The 17,517-nt window shown below is 41.5% G+C and overlaps 1 long non-coding RNA gene across 1 annotated transcript in view; it reads right to left on the minus strand.

Moving 5' to 3' along the window:
* Nucleotides 1-665: 665 nt before the first annotated feature.
* Nucleotides 666-17,517, minus strand: part of LOC142819174 (uncharacterized) — a 59,469-nt gene continuing 42,617 nt past the window's right edge. Inside the window, exons 3-4 of the long non-coding RNA XR_012896974.2 lie at nucleotides 3,651-3,744; nucleotides 666-958 (exon numbers count right to left, since the gene is read on the minus strand). This is a non-coding gene — a long non-coding RNA (uncharacterized LOC142819174). The remainder of the gene's footprint in view (nucleotides 959-3,650; nucleotides 3,745-17,517) is intronic.

Raw genomic sequence — 17,517 nt, forward strand, 5'->3', positions numbered from 1 at the left:
TAAAAAGCTGATTGGATAACACTAGTTCTTGAAGCAAAAAAATTACCTTTTAACATTTTTCTAGCAAAAACGTGACGTTTCGACCTGAATCGTGGAGTTTAGAAATAATGCTTTTAAATTAAAAAAAGTTTCATTTTGAAATATTACCAACAAGTTCTATTTCAACTTCAAATATCTTTTTGTTTGTTGTTTGTTTGTTTGTTTGTTTGTTGGGGAGGGTTGAGTTCTAAAGCTTTTGGTTTTGATTTCAATTAATGGATTTTTTTTCTTCTTTTTTATTACATTGGGGGAAAGGAAGAAAAAGTAAAAATGTGTGCAGAATGTGTGAAGAAGTTACATTTTTGTCTAGATGATAAATAATAAAAAAATAGTTAAAAGTACAGGGTGATGTCACATTTTCACATACTTTTTTTTCTATTTTACCAGCAGGAAAAAAGGAAGGGACTTTTTAAAGGAGATGAAGCAGGGAAAATGAAGTTAAAGAAAATGAATAAAGAATCACTTTACAAAAGGCACATTGAATGCCATTTTAAGTAACAGATAAATGGGAAAAAAGTTTTTTCTTTTAAAAGGTTCATTCAAAACAATATTTGTTTCAGATTTTCTTATTAATAAATAAAAAAAATTAAATTTTCAAAACCAATTTTCTTTCCCCATCCTCAATATGAATTCCAGCAAAACAACTTTTTCCCAATGCAGGATTTTTTCCCATGGAAAACATTCACCTAATTCTAGAAGCCAGACTCTGACAGACCCTGACAGATTGTTATGTACCTATTCTTCACCATCGGTATTTGGGGTGTAATATTGAGGAAACCCATTTCTTTTATCTTTATCCCAAGGCCCTTTATTGCAGCTACCATCCTTCTTCATGAGACAAAGTCAGTGGCCAGAGGTGTTGTTGATAAGCAATGGCAGTATACTTCTTCCAGGCTGTTCTTCTGCAGTGCTCCAAAGCCTGGTGAACACAGAAGTGAATTAGAGATCAAACCCAGGTTCTTGCAAGGTAGTGGAGAATACTGTCACTAAGCACTACATGCATGATTCTAACCTCTATCAACACTCTACATGGATACAGAGTGAACATATCCTCTGGAACCAGACAGAATCTTGAATTCAAGGTCTTGGAGTGACTGTTATGTTTATGAGAACTTCACAGGCCAACAAACTGTAGCCACTAGCAGTTTTAATTCCCCTTGTTTGGAAAATACAGGTTGAGTGAACAATACAACAGTACAGGGAGAAGAAAATTACTAAGTTAAATACCGTGGGCTCAGAATATTAACTACACAAAAGCACTGGGTTTCAGGATATTTCCAGTTGTGACTTGGCATGACCTGTGCAGTGAAATTTTTACTCTATAAGGGACCATAAACTGTTACCATTTACAGCTCTCTCTCTCTCTCTCTCTCTCACACACACACACACACACACACACACACACACACACACACACACACACACACACACACACACACACACAGAGGAATTATGAGGACATAAAGAATACATGTGCAAAATAGCTGCTGACAATAAAATTGGATTAGATGGGAACCCTGTCTCCACTTACTGACAGAAAAGCAAAAATCCACATACGACAAGTTTAATCCATCTGTGAAATGCTTCTGTGGAGCTCAAGTTTATTGTTTCTATTATTCTTAGCATGCTACATACAGACCATGACAGACAGCTATGGATTAGAGTGGAGGTTTAGCCTGTGTATCATTAGTTTGAAAAGGACTTCAGCATACAGAGATTTTTTTTTAACTTCTCATACTCTAAATAAAGAGAGCTCAGAATGAAAATGAATGTGGAAAATCCAGTTTAATTTTGGGAGCAGGAATGTAGATTGATAAGAAATGTGAGAAGCATGAAAGCTCTCTTGACTCTTAATGCTGCCTGTGTGGTTTTAGAAACTGATTTAAATTCTACCTTCCTTTTTTACCATGCCCCTCACTTTGCTTCTCCAAATCTAATCTATCTATCTATCTATCTATCTATCTATCTATCTATCTATCTATCTATCTATCTATCTATCTATCTATCTATCTCTACATAGAAGTCCATATATTGCGCCACATGCATAAAATAGTCCTACACGATAATTTCATTCAGTTATTCTATGTAGTAATACATCATTTTTTCACAATGATAGTACTTTTCTATCAGCTGACATTCAGACAGCTTTGCATATTCTATAGAGCTCACTTAGTCCATCAATTAAATATAGCTACAACTGGGGTGAAAGAGCCACACCTGACAACCATAAACAACAGTTTGCAATAATTTAGGACAGGAAGTTATTATGGCAAATAGCTACAATGAACATTGTGGATTGATTGATTGATTGACTGATTGTTTACTATTTTTGTGTTATTATTAGTAATAAAAAGTTTTGGGAGGTGATCTGAACTGCAGAGTTTCTTCCACCTCCTCATCTTCTGCTACTGGCACTGTTGGTGACACAGCTCTGGTTCAATGAAGTACAGCAATTCCTATGTCCCTAAGATGTTTTTATAAACACTGGCATCAACATTGCAGGGAAAAATGACTAAGGGAGAATGTGATTACTCAAGATTGCACTGACCTGCTAGAATCACGAGTCCTCTAATTTATGAACACTGTGAATCATGGGAAAACTGGTCTAATATTTCCTCTTCTCTTGAAATCATTTTTCCCAACTTCAAATATGTTATATCTGCTTAATATGTTAACTTTCCAAACCACTGTGGTGGGGTGTGGAAAGTGAACAAGTTATAAACTCACAATTACACATTTGCAATACAGTTCATAGCATGATGCATTATTTGCTGGGCAACAAGTAGATAAAAGAATGAACATTTCAAAGCAAACAAATACAAAAAAAAACCCCAACAGAATAGAGCTTTAAACATATCCCGAGATGAAGTAGGGAGTATTTCAGTTTTAACAATAAATTAATGTATCAGTTAACAGATAGTAAAATGATTCCATGTCTGGTCTTCTGGCTAAGTCTTTTTTGTTGTTATCGTTAAAACTGTTTAAACAAATGTGACACTTCAAGGCCTCCAATTAATCTTCCAAGCAGAAATTAGCCAAAACCACTAAATTGTACACCTCTTCATCAGAATCTGTAGATACCTGCACAGGACAGATGAACTGCCCCCAAAAACAGCAAAACAAAGTTCCTAAAAATAGAAAGCAGAAAAAATAACAGGCAAATACTGAACAGGAAAACAAATCCAAACCAAAAAGAAAAAAAAAACACATGCAATTTTTCCCCCTCTCATGCTGTTTCCTTTATGTTCACTGGTTCAGGGCTGCTGGTGGAAGATGGATACATATATTAATTCTCCATGCAGAAAAATAAACAGTGGTCTCCATCCTCTGGGATTCAGACGTCTGTTCTCAGTTGTCCCTGTGGAATCTTCCTCCATTGCCTTAGCGGTCTTTGACCACAGCAGATCCTTTTAAGGGATGCCATATCATTTTCTAAAGCCTCATTTAGACTCACATAAAATAACATCATCCTGTCACACTGAAATGATTTCAGTCCCCTGACCCCTCTTTTAATTTTGCATAACTAATTTAAAACACAGAGTTGAAATCTAAAAGAGAACGAGAGAGATGCAGAGGAAGGAAGGAGGGAAGGAAATGGGACAGGAACTAACCTCCAAAATTTGCCTTCAATGATGAGTTTTGAAAGTCCATTTTAAATAAAATTGGGAGAATGTTCTCCTGTTTTATTGCAGTTCGTTTTACCACCTAAGAAGATGAGATTATTTTAGATACATCATTTTGGATACTAAGACAAAGGGGGAAAACACTCCAAAATATTCTGTAGTTCATATATTGCTACTCTCAAAACACTTGCTGACTTAAATAATGGGAACATGACTCTAAATTGGGGTAAATCAGCAATGTTACACTGTAACTTGTAAATGAGAGGAAATTAAAGCTTTAATATTACAGTGATTGACAGGCAAACAAAAGTTCATGCAAACATTTTTGGACATCATTTAGAACCTTGCTAACTGAGACTTCAACTTTATATGTATCTCTAGCTTTTTTAAATGTACTTAAATTGTAACAAGGAAGGTTTAGGTTGGACATTAGGAAAAACTTCCTGTCACGGTGGTTAAGCACTGGAATAAATTGCCTAGAGAGGTTGTGGAAAACTCATCACTGGAGATTTTTGAGAGCAGGTTAGGCAAACATCTGTCAGGGATGATCTAGATGGTGCTTGGTCCTGCCATGAGGGCAGGGGACTGGACTTAATGACCTCTCAAGGTCCTTCCCAGTTCTAGTATTCTTTGATTTTCTATGTCACGTAATCTTCAATTAGCTTACAACTTGGCAAAGTGCATGTAAGCAGAAGAGAAAGATTCTTGTTGCAAGCGAGTGTAGTGTAAGGGGACAAAACTTATACCTCCTTATTCATCATCTCTGGATTTAACCCTTCATGATGGCCACATCAGAATTATCTTCTCTTCTTTCCAAAAAGAAAAAAAGTCATGACATTGTTAGCACCCACCTGAAGAGCCACCAAGACTGAATAGCAAAAAATTGTGGTCTAATACTTTAAATGGAGAATTTTCCCTTTGACTGTTCAAAATTCCTCTAACGTGACATAGTGCTCTCTTTGTAGCAGTTATATTTCTAATCCACTCTGCACCTTACTATCTGAGTGCCAAATATATACGGGGGTGAGAAGGAGGGGAAGAGGGTGACATTTTTATTAAACTTATACATATTCATTCATAAGACAGAGTTCAAAATCTTAAGAGTTATTTCACAAAATTCAAACTAGCAGAAGGAATACATCAGAACACCCAGGTTTATTTTATGTGTAATTAGGTTTGTATGCTTAGTCCTGCTTTCTTGCTCAGGATGTGGAAAATTGCAAATTTTAATTTTTCTGCCACACTGTAATTATTACAGACATGAAACTGGTTTTATGTGTGCCTCCAAAAAACACGGTCCATGATGTTTGCACAGGAAATTCTGGAGTGGAGGGAACACCCTAGATCATATCCGCTCCATGCTTATAACTCAATGTCTTTGAAAATCAGAAAATAGATGGTTTTATTTCCCAGTTTGTACGTTGCAAGAAACATCTGAGTTGGGTCTAGACATTGCTCTTTTGCTCAAGCTGGCTATGCAGTTTTCCAAGATAACTCTGGTCTATTTTTCAAAATATTCCACATCGCCTTATCAAATTAAAAGCCTGTGTTGTCTGGTCATTTTCCTCCCACATCTCATTCTCCCTTTCTTCATTTTATTTTTAACATGCCTTCACTGGGTTTGTTCTTTCCTCCCTTGAGATTTTATAGAGCATATTTATGGTAGGCTGTACATATTTATGGAAGTTGTACTCAGAACTGTTCTGAGAAGCTTCTAAAGACAAATGGACGTGGAAATTGTCTAGACGAGAAAGGAATAAATGAATATTGCTAGTATGGTTAGGTGGAAAGGGGCCAATTCCTAATTCTAGCTCTGCCTCCGACTTGCTGTCAACCTGGGCAAGTCATGTCACTTCTCTGCTCCTTTATTTTCTTTCCCACCGTTCAATTGTCTTGACTGTTTAGACAGCGTAAGCCCTTCCAGGCAATGACTTTCTCTCCCTATGGCTACGTCTACATTGGCCCCTTTTCTGAAAGGGGCGTGCTAATTTGACAGGTCGTAATAGGGAAATCCGCGGCGGATTTAAATATCCCCCGCGGCATTTAAATAAAAATGTCCACCGCTTTTTTCCGGCTTTTAGAAAAGCCAGAAAAGAGCGTCTACACTGGCCCCGATCCTCCGGAAAAAAGCCCTTTTCCGGAGATCTCTTATTCCTACTTCAAAGTAGGAATACATCAAAGTAGGAATACATCAAAGTAGGAATAAACATCAAAGTAGGAATACTTTTACATCAAAGTAGGAATACATCAAAGTAGGAATAAACATCAAAGTAGGAATACTTTTACATCAAAGTAGGAATAAGAGATCTCCGGAAAAGGGCTTTTTTCCGGAGGATCGGGGCCAGTGTAGACGCTCTTTTCCGGCTTTTCTAAAAGCCGGAAAAAAGCGGCGGACATTTTTATTTAAATGCCGTGGGGGATATTTAAATCCCCCGCGGATTTCCCTATTACGACCTGTCAAATTAGCACGCCCCTTTCTGAAAAGGGGCCAATGTAGACGTAGCCATCATGTGTTTTACATGCTGCCTAGCATATGGTAGCTTCAAGGTGCTACCGCAATGGATATAACAATGAAGTTGGTTAATAATCCTTTGTGGTGGTCAGAGAACTGTAGAGGAAGACTTGATAGGAATGTGTTCCTATTGAAATGTAACCTGTAAACATAGGAGTGGTCATAGATCTGCAAGCATCTGATTAATGTGAACATCCAAAACAACTCTGAGCTACTGTCACCTTAAGTTATTATGCATGTAACAACAGTGGGCCATCAGCACACAGCGATCTCAGGACCTTTAAAGTCAATTCTAGGCCTCTACTACTTAAACTGAAGGAGAACCTCAACTTATTGGTAACAGGATTTTATCATTAACATAAGAAGGTCCATATGTGTAAGATCAAAGGTCCATTCAGTCCAGTTTCCTGTCTTCCAACAGTGGCCAATGCCAAGTGCCCTCAGACAGAGTAAACAGAACAGGGAATCCTCAAGTGATCCCTCCCCAGTTACCCATTCCCAGCTTCTGACAGAGGTGAGGGGCACTATCCATGTCCCTCCTGGATAATAATAATTGATGCACCTGTCCTTCATGAATTTATCTAGTTCTTTTTTGAACTCTCTTAAAGTCCTGGTTTTCACAACATCCTCTGGCAAGGAGTTCCACAGATTGTACAGAGGTATATAATTAACATGTATGCAGACCATCCACTAGAGGTGGATATGATACACAAAGCCAACATATCACATGTTGGTGAGGGGGAAAAAAAGGATTTTTTTTTGCAAAAAAAGTCCATATTTTGTTTAAAAAATTCACAACTCAACATTTTCCAACATGCTTTACACATGGTTCCAGAGAAGAATCCTGAGCCTTTTCCAAAAGATCCCTTATCCCTCTTAAAATAAGGGGTAAGAGATCTTTCGGAAAAGGCTTTATTTTCCAAAGATCCGTGTCTAGACTGGCGCTTTTTTCCGGCAAAGCTCCGTGCTGAAAAAGCGGCAGCCATTTTTATGCTAATGAAGCGGGGGGAGATTTAAATCCCCACTTCATTAGCAATTGTGATACGTCTAATTTGCATCCCTTTTATGAAAAAGGGATGCAATCTAGACGTAGCCTTGGATGGCCACCCAGGAGAGATGCTGCCCAGCTGATTAGCAGAGCACCCACAGCAACCACAGCAGGAAGCATGTGGTATACATCCTTGGTGTGCATAATAAAATGTATTCCCCACGTGGATGGAAAACAATAGAGGGAACATTGCTTGTGCCCCTGCCAAAACTTTAATTGCTAAATGGGGTGTCCTCACATGTCCCTGTCCCTCTGTATGTCCCTCCCTGTCTTCTGCAGGTACCCGTCATCTAGGTTCTCTCTGCAAATTCTTAAATGACTGAAACAAGAAGACCCTGCAGTGAGTTTTTCAGAGCATGGAGACAATATCACCTATTGCTTTCAGTGTTGTTTCATCTACCAGAGGACAAATCACAGCAGGGAATGTTGCTTCAGCTGTACTCCCCACGGACTGTGGGATGTCATTGGACTAGCTGAAGCTCACACTCTAAGCTGCAGCTGCTGAGGTCCGTATTGGCAGAATAGGGGAGGTGGCAGGAAGAAGTTCCTGTGTGTCAAGTTTATGTTTGTGTCTTTCTCTATTGACAGAGGGGAATACCTCTTTATAATTAGCAGCAAGCCCAGGCCAGTGTCTAAATTTTAGATTCTCTTTTACTTCTCCTAAGATATACAAGTTCCAGAAATGCTCTCTGTTTATAAGTAGTTAATTAGTATATATTGTTAGGTGCCACTAGATGGTACTTACGATTATGCAGCACATTCCTGGGGTTTGCAAATGACGTACACCTTGTCTATACTTACATCAAAGGTAGAATTAAGATATGCATCTGCAACATTAATTGTGTAGCTGGAGTCAACATACCTTGATTCTACCTTTGGTGCCATCTCCACAAGGGGAAGCTGGCAGAACTAAATGCTCCCATCAACTTCCCTTACTTCTCATGAATTGAGGAGTACTGGCATCAACAGGGTGCCCTCAGCATTTGATTTAGCAGGTCTTTACTAGACCCCCTAAATCAAACTCCAGAAGATCAACCTGGAATGAAGTGTAGATTTTCCCAGTAATGAAGATGTAGCCTTCTTCTGGGTGCTTTATATATAATCTCTTAGTAGAAAGCACAGAGTAGGGGTGTGGTTCTCTGTGGTCATGTACCTTAGACATTCAGGGTGTGTCTAGACTACAGGGTTTTGTCGACAAAAGTGGACTTTTGTTGGCAAAACTAAACCTGAGTCTACACTACCGGTGAGTTCTGTCGACATAATGTCGACAGAACTCAGCGGTTTTGTCGACGCTGGTAAACCTCATTTTACGAGGAATAACGCCTTTTGTCGACCGAGTTCTGTCGACAGAAGGCATTATTGCATCTAAACTGTCCTTTGCGTCCACACTGTTATGTCGACAAAGCAGCTTGCTTTGTCGACAGAACTGAATGTAGTCTAGATGCTCTTTGTCGACAGTATCTGTCGACAAAACTTCTGTCGACAAAACCCTGTAGTCTAGACGTACCCTCATTTACAGAAGTGCAAAGTGGATGTGTAATGCTACCATTTGGAAGTGGTAATTTTTTTCATGCACCCTTCACTCACTTTGCACCGGTATAAATGACTACACAAGGGGCACAACAATGCATAATTAGCTCCCAAAGGATCAATATTAGAAATGCTGTGCATCCTTCAGTTGAAAAAAGAGGAGACAGAGGAGAAAGCCAAGTAGAATCTCACTGTATCTCCTCTAACATATAAAAACATTTAAGGCCGGACCAGTCTCCAAGGTTCAATACATAATGAATTCAGGAATAGTACTAGCTGGACTGTGAAACTTCACCCCAGGTGTCTTTTCTGTTGCTAAGGCTGGTAAACTCTTTTTGCCCAATTTAAAATTCCCCTTGAACTCCTGAAAGTTCAGACGGAACTCACATGGGTTCATTCCCTGACAAGGATTGTGAAAAATATGACAGGAGATCTGAGAGGATCTCAAGTTCCAGAAAGAAGAGAAGACATAGCAGGGTATTTGGGAAGACAATTACAAAGAGACTGTGAGGAATGAAATCCAACCTCCTGAAAATCCATACATGACAGATACATTGGGCAGTTCTCTGATGCTACCGCACAGCTGCACTGCTCTGACACATACTGTGGTGGTAGCAGGAGATCATGAGAAGAAATCTCTGAGTAGAGCATATGCTGATGACTAGAACTTGATTCTGCGGAACTGAAAGGAGGAAAAATGTCCAGGAAAATGGAGCTACTGTCATTTTTGTGCTTTTCAAAAGCAGGATGAAGGTCTTTAATCCATCTCTGGATGGGCAGTTTTCATTTCCACACCAGAACACCTTTGCCAGGGCTGCACACCTCCCTCCCCGATCCCTTCAACCAGTCCAGTGTGCTTATGTCAGCATTGGATAAGAGCCAAGGCCAGATCTACAGAAAAGGAAAAGGTCAAATCAAGATATGCAACTCCAGCTACCTTCATTACATAGCTAGAGTTAACATACTTTGATTCAAGTTTCCTTGATGGGACACAGCAGTAGGCCAATAGATGCAAATGCTTCCATCAGCTTCCTTTACACCTCACAGGAGCAGAAGTACCAGACAAGCATGGGAGCACCCCTGAGTTCAATTTAGTGGGTCTTATCTAGACCTGCTCAATCAAACTCCAGAAAATTGATCATGGTAGCTTCGATATTCCAGTTAGTGAAGACATGGCCTAACTCTTGTTATGAGAACAGAAACAAGACATTTATGGCCAGAGAGCAATGAGGACTCATGTCAAGATGAAAACGAAAATAACTCTTTCCCCCACCAAGTTTTACCCGAATATGAAAGGCAGTGTACCAGGAACAGTTCCAAAATATTACTTGTGATCCTGATCTGCCCTAGAGTCAAGAACATTATTTACAGACACTTCTGTTGAAATGAACATATATAACTTTTATAAGGAGTTATCCTGCCAGATATCACATGTAGGGAACATAGACTTACATCTAAAAATGAACATTATGGAGACATTTTCTCGTTTTTCCCTTTTTCTTTCTTTCTTTATGGGACAGAGAAAGGAAATGGTTCCATTTGCATGCTTGAATCTACAAGATGTATCTCACAATACTGTACTGTACTCAGAAGTACTATTTACAGAGGGGAAACTTCTGAGCAGAGAGAGACTAAATGACTTGTCAACTGCCACATTGGAGATTTGTAACAGAGTAGGGACTTGAATTCAGATGTCCCTGTCTAGCACTCTACCCACTGGATCATCCTTCCCTTTCAAGAGAAGGTTGATGTTTCTTCAACATGATTAACGTCACCAATTCCCCCTCCACACTTTTATGGGGGTATTCCATTGTCATTCTCCACATGTGGAGGTGAAATATTGTACCACCAATTGCTTCGCATCCTGGGGATGTTAAAACATGAAAATCCAAAATTGTGGAACATCTTCCTAAAAAAGACAGTTGAGTTCAATTGCAGGTCACACCACTATATAGACGGGACTCTCTGGTCCAGAAGAGGGGTGGGATGGGGCGGAGGGGAGGTACAGGAGCCAGTGTGTGACTTAGCTGGGCTGTGGGGCTTGGGATTCAGCACATGGCTCACCTGGGCTGAAGTGGGGGAGGTTGGCAGCTCAGCTGGGCTGTGGGGGGAGCCAGGCAGCCCAGTGGAGGGGGGTAGGGTGGGGATGGGTGGCTGTCTGCAGGGAGGCAAGACATGACCTCCTCTGGTCCAGAAAAATACTGAAAAATCCCTCATCCAGGACTAGTCAGGTCCTGACAGTGCCAGACCAGGGATGTCCAACCTGTACTAGTAATGGGCCTGATGCAGGAATCACTGAGTGAGATCCTATGGCCTGTATTATGCATGCTAGATTATCATAATGGTCCCTTCTGGCCTTAAAATGGATGACTCTATGAAAAGCTGAATAGCACTTTAAGCTATTTCAGGGATTAAAGCTGTCATCTCTCAGAGTTCCTCTGGCTTAAAGTCTCCGTAAGTGTTCCATACCAATGTTTGCATTTTAGAAACATTATTATAAGTCTTCAAAGTACATCTTGGGCCAGCTCTTCACCTGGTAAAAATCAGCAGCTGTAAAGTCAATGAAGCTATGCCAAATTCCACCCGCTGAAGATCTGGCCCAGGGTATCATGTCTACGCCATTCCATAAGATAGACTGTCACACCTTGGAGAAAGAACCAGTATATGATAAATAGTTCCTGAGGACGAAAAAGGCATTTAACTCAATCTAGCTTTATGGGAAAGCAACTGTTGATGACAGCCAGGCAGGCAGGGCACATTACAGATGGTGTTTTTCATGGCTGTAATCTAATGTCATAGTTTTTTTGCAGAAATGGAATTAAAAATCTTCAGTGCTTTGTGGTGAAGACAGACGGATGCCTTCCTGCTCTAATTCCTGAGTGGCCATCGCATGTTCGCTGACATTTCAACTTGATGTTTTAATTGGCTAATTTGAATAAAACGCAGACAGGTTATGTTGCTTAGTTTGATTTTGTGTCTCCCAGCCCAGCGGCCAACAAAAAGAAGACAGCGGGACAAGGAGGGGCAGTGGCTTTTCACCTCGCCAATTTTCCCAGTGTTTTGTTTAGCGCTTAATGTATTTAAATTCATGCCTTGTTAAATTAGAAACTGCATCCTGCCGGGATAAAAGTCAGCCACTGTGCTGCAGAAGAGGGTCCCCTTCATTCCTCTAAATTGTCCAGGAAAAATATTTTCTTTAAAGACTTATTTTTTAATTATTGAATTACTCTAGTGCCCCCAAACTCCTGCAAAATGTGCAGCTCTGTATGCTAGGGATGAACAGTGTGCTGCTGTATTTGCCCTCAGAGACTGGGCAAGTTGCCCCTTAACCTTTCCAAAACTCTGAGGCTGGTGCAAATGTAAGGACCTCACCGAACTGCATCTCCCAAATTGGAGCACAGTCACTTATTTTCCTGCTGCTTGTCTAAATTAACTGGCTCTGCAGTGATTGCGTTAGCAAAAGGCTCAAGTACCACTATAAATGTACCTCTTCTGTAACACAAAAGAAGCCATGAACTGGAGAATATTTATTGAGACTTTGATAACCTTTGTATCTGCAGATCTACACTGCAAATCAAGACTAGTGTATATTGTTGTTTTTTCCAGGAAGAGTACTCCAGCCGAAGGCATGAAGTAAATTACAAAATGTGCCCCCATTACAGGTAGTGGAGAGTTAAGTCCTACATGAAAGTGAATTCACGTTGTGATAACTATGTCTGCAGGTAAAGAGATATGCTAGCTAGCAATACTTGGGCTGTGCTGGAGATTGATCTTCAGGCATTCAATTTAGTGGGTCTAATTAAGACCCGCTAAATCAAATGCTGAGAGGACCCCTGGTGGACACCGGTACTCCTCACAGTCACGAGGAGTAGGGGAAGCCAAAAGGAGCATTTCCTCCTATCTACTGAAGTCAACTGAGGTACAAGAGGGTAAAACTGATCTAAGTTAGAGAAAACTCATACACAAATTGAAGTCAACGAATAAGATCATCAGCTGGCAGGAACTGGTGTATTTCCACTGAAGTCAAGGGAGTGATGGCAAATCAACAAAAATGGAACACTTGGGTCCATAAGATAACGCATGTGATTAATGCCTACAGGACTGGGCCTAAAGGTAATTGATCTAATTTGGAAATGACAAGTAGTCCTGGGGCACCTTAAGCTTTTGTGGGCAAAACTCACTTCATCAAATGAGATGAACTAGAATGGAGAGAAAAAAGGAGACCCTTACAATAAAAAAAAAAAGTACCTGTCAATTGCAGTCCCGATGCTAATGAAGTTAAATGAGTGGATTGGAAGTGTCCTATAGTTAGCTTTTTTATGTCAATGGGGTATTAAATCTATGGAAAGTTGGTTTTATAATATGTCACCCAGTTCAAGCCTTTGTTAAAATGTTCCCCTCCTACAGATTTCTATGTGTTAGCATTTTGAATATCTGATTTGTATCCATTAATCCTTTGGTGCAGATATTGTCCAGTTTGGCTAATATACAGGGCAGAGGGGTATTGGTGGCGCTTGAGGACATAGATCACATTAGTGGATGTGCAGTTGTATGAGTCTCTGATGTGGTGATGTCCTATGACGGTGTTGCTTGTAAAATAGTAATGGCCAAAATGTAAAACCCAGGAGAAGTGTTTCCCCCTTTCATTAGGATGAAGTAAGTGTGCTCTGTGCATCTGGTCGCAGTTTGAACTGACAGCTTTCCAACGTAGACTACTTTTATAGTTGCACACTCCTTTACTTACTAGTTATTATGGGCACTTCTACACTGAATTTATTATGAAATAAGCTATTCCAGAATAGTCTACACTGCAGGGAAGTCTCACAATTAGTCCGAGGCAGGCTTCCCTAATGTAGATGTGCTACCTCTATTTAGAGCCCCAGGAGGCACTGAGGAGGAATAATTTAGAAAGACCCTGATGAGAGACTATTTCAAAATAGCAGGAGTGGAGCATCTACACACACCTTATTTTGAAATAGCTATTTCGGAATAGGCGTTATTCCTCATAGAATGAGGTTTACAGCTTTTGGAATTAGCCGTCCATTATTTTAAAATTATTTTGAAGTAACAGAATAGCTGTGTAGACACATTGTTATTTTAAAATAACAGTAATTATCTCGAAATAACAATGCAGTGTAGCCGCACCCTATCAGAAGTTTGATTCTGACTACCCCTTGTCAGAATGTTGCTAACCCTTCAGGATAGGTGAAAATATAAAATTACATGCATTTCTTTTGCTCTTGAATGCTTTGCTTTTGAGCTCTGTACTTTCATTTGAGAGACATACATTTTGGTTCTTTGAATTGGGAGACTTTGTCACATTGATGAAGATTTGTATATCTTGATTTCTGTCGACTTACTGAATCTGAAAACTTGTAACTTCACTGACGCTACCTGCATGAATAGTTACTTGTGTCTCAAGTATTTGCACATTAGGGCACTGCCAGAGAAAGCATGTAATCCAGAGATCTGATCCTGCCCTCTCTAACCTCAATGAGAGCTTTGTCATGCACGCCAATAGAAACTTACCCCAGGTTACTGGTACTTTTGATTTGGCTACCATTCTAATATCGGACTGAGGATTTTCACCACAGGTGAAAATGTTTGTTAAGACGTGTTCTTCTTATCATCATTTGGGCACCAGAGGTAGTGGTGGATTACCCAGACAACTGAAAGCATCTCTTCAGTTATTCCTGAAGGCAATTTGTTCTCTAGATCATCATTTCAAGGTTCCATCTAGTTATGGACTTGTTTTCTAGTTTTAAAGCTTGATTTTAAAAAACAAAACGATATTGAATGTAAGCAGGGTTACTGAGTTACTGCTTGCTATCAGCCAGCTCAAAGGAGAGAGCTGCCCTGGAGGTGGGTATGCTCACTTAAATTGGTTAGCTCTGCAAGATAATTAACTGTTATCTGTTGATATGTAAAGACAGCTCACGTCAGGATGGGGAAGGAATCTGAGGTGTGGTTATTAAATCCAGTTCAGCCAGGGCTGATGGAGGATCAGTTGTTGGAATGGAATGTGATGTATTATAACTAATGTGGGCTGTTGTGAGGGTCACAAATCATGCTACCCCTAAATGTGGGAACTGTAAAATATGATACCAGTGCTTTCAGGAGAGACACCATCATTGTAAGAGGTCTCAGATGAACAAGCCTCCCCCTTCCAGAGTTGAGTGTACTGAGTTGGGGAGGGGGAGGGCTTGAGTTAGCCTGCTTCATGCTCTTTATGCTCGCCAGGTATGAGCTGTAAGACTGGTTCAACCTTCCCTTTCCCCCCCTTCTTTTAAGGATAGACCTAAAGCAGACTCCATCTGGAGTCTTTTTGTTAGTCCAGTGGAAGCTGGAATCTTTTGCCAGCCTGGGTGGTGGCTAAAGAGTTGAAATCACTAAGAGCTGAAATCACTGGTTTGGCCTGGAACCAGATTGATTGCAGCCAGTGGAGCAGCTGGTGGGAATGACCGGCAGGTGGCCGGTAGGAGTGACAGCGGATGGACAGCCGAGTGGCTGGTAGGCAGCCGGTAGGAATGGCAGCAGGCGGCTAGCGGAGCGGCTGGCGGGAACAAGTGGTGGGCGGCCGGTAGGAGTGGCGACAGGCAGCCAGCGGAGCGGCTGGTGGGAATGACCAGCGGGCAGCTGGAGCAGCACACAGGTGGCATCACATCAGACTCTATGAGGGAAGTCATTAGGGTGCTGTGTCTGGGTCTGCACTGACTGGACAGAGCTGTAAGTGGGGGTGTTTGAAGTGGTGTTGGACTAAAGACCTCTAGGAAAAAGACTTCACCCTTGGGGCCCACAGGTTGTTCGTGTTACGGGTTTTTCACTGTTTATGTGTGGTCTTGTGGGTTGATGCTTGCCTACTGTGATTAAACAGACTGTTTTCTATCTCTGACTCAGTGCTTGCGAGAGGGGAAGAATTGCCTTGAAAGGCACCCAATGGGTAGGTTGGAATTTTCCCAATTTACTGGGTGGGAGCTTGAGCCAGTTTTAGTGACCTTGTTGAAGGGACCGCCCCTCCCCCCCAGACATTAAACCCGGCCCTTTTGGTTGCCAACTGGTACTGGCTGAAGGATTACATACAAAAGAGGGAGCCATGACAAAGAAAGGCCGAGAAAGAAAAATGTTCCACATCCAAAACATTCCATCGGTGAGCGAGATATTATTTTCAGATTTAAAAATTCTAGTAATCTACTCTTACTGCAAAATTCTGCCCTAAGACATACCCTTGCCACTCCTGTTGGTTTGAGGGAGAATGTCATAAGAGCAGAACTTGATCAGAGCCAGGGGAGCCGATGGCCATGCCAGCTTCCTGGCAATGTTCCCTCTCAAATGCACAGCAGCACAGCCCTGCAGATGCTTACTGAGCCCTGCCCAGCTAGGGGCTCAGGAATTGCACATGGAGCTGCCTGGCTGGAGGAGGGAAACGTCTCCTTCAGCAACAGCAGCAGCTCCCTGCTGAGGACAGAGCAGCGAGTTGCTCCCAGCTGGTAGGGACACGCCCTCTTCTTACCGGCTGGGAGAGACTCGCTGCTCTGTCCTCAGCAGCGAGCTGCTGCTGTTGCTGAAGGAGAAGTTTCCCTCCTGCAGCCTGGCAGCTCCATGCATGGAGCCCTGAACCGCTGGCTGGGTGGGGCTCGTTAAGCAGCTGCAGGGCTGTGCCGCCACACAACTTAGAGGGAGTACTAGCCCCTGGGAAAGGAGGGGATATTTCCCCCTTCTGGAAAAGGGGCAGGGCCTTAGGCAAAAAAGGCATGGCTAGGAGAATCCAGCTCTGAGCACCACTTGGAGCGTGCCACGCTGCTCCTCCCCCAGCCCTTACAGCCTCCTGCAGTGCCGTACAGTGTCCAGCTGCAATTTAAAGGGCCAAGGGCAGTTCAGTGGTGGTAGCCGGGAGCCCAGAGCTCTTTAGAATTGCCACACTCTGGGGCATTTGTGCCCGTTTGCCCCTCCCCACTCCGTCGCTGGGCCTTATAGGTGCCAAGAATGGGGTAAGCGATAAAGAGAGACCCACATTCAGTTCATTCTGAGGAGAGGAAATTGTGCTTTGCTGTATTGTTTACCCTTCCCTGTACTTTAATTTTCCCATTTGTTTAATATTTCAGCAGAAGCCATATATCTTCCCTGGAGATCAAATAAATTGGGTGGCAAAACACCGGATATATGATTCACTGAGAACGGGAGAATGGTATTATCAGGTAGGCTTGGGGGGATAAAGCTTGGAAATCCAGAAATGTGTGATTTGCTACCTCAAGCTTGCCACAGTACCCGAGGGAAAATATTGTTTTTTCATTTGAAGTGAAAAAAAAGGATAAATATGGGTTACCCTTTGGCAGCACGGTAGTGCAGGGGATTCCAGCTCTGAAAGCTGATATTGCATTGCCAAAAAGACCTATATCCAATTCAAGGCAAGGTATTTTTTCTTTGACCAAGATAACAGGTAATGAATGTGGCGATCAGTATCTGGTTTTCTCAAGGCAGGGGGAGCTAATCTGATTTGGGAAGGCTGTTTTCTTTAGGGATACCCATGCTTGGAGAGACAAAGTGTCAGGAGCAAAGGGAAGTCGCTTGACATTTGGAATTCTGCCTTCTTTGGTATGGCCCCAATCCAAAGCCAGACAAATCCAGCAAAAGTCTTTCCATTGAGTTCAGTGGGCTTTGGATGAGGTCCTGTTGGTGAATCACATAGATACTCGATTTTGCAGTGAGCTGACTTTTTTCACCAACAAATCCAGTAATTCAGATTTTATATCAATGTGATAACTCAG

The sequence above is a fragment of the Pelodiscus sinensis genome, chromosome 20 (assembly GCF_052426305.1).
Source record: "Pelodiscus sinensis isolate ZL-2025 chromosome 20, ASM5242630v1, whole genome shotgun sequence".
Lineage (NCBI taxonomy): Eukaryota > Metazoa > Chordata > Testudines > Trionychidae > Pelodiscus > Pelodiscus sinensis.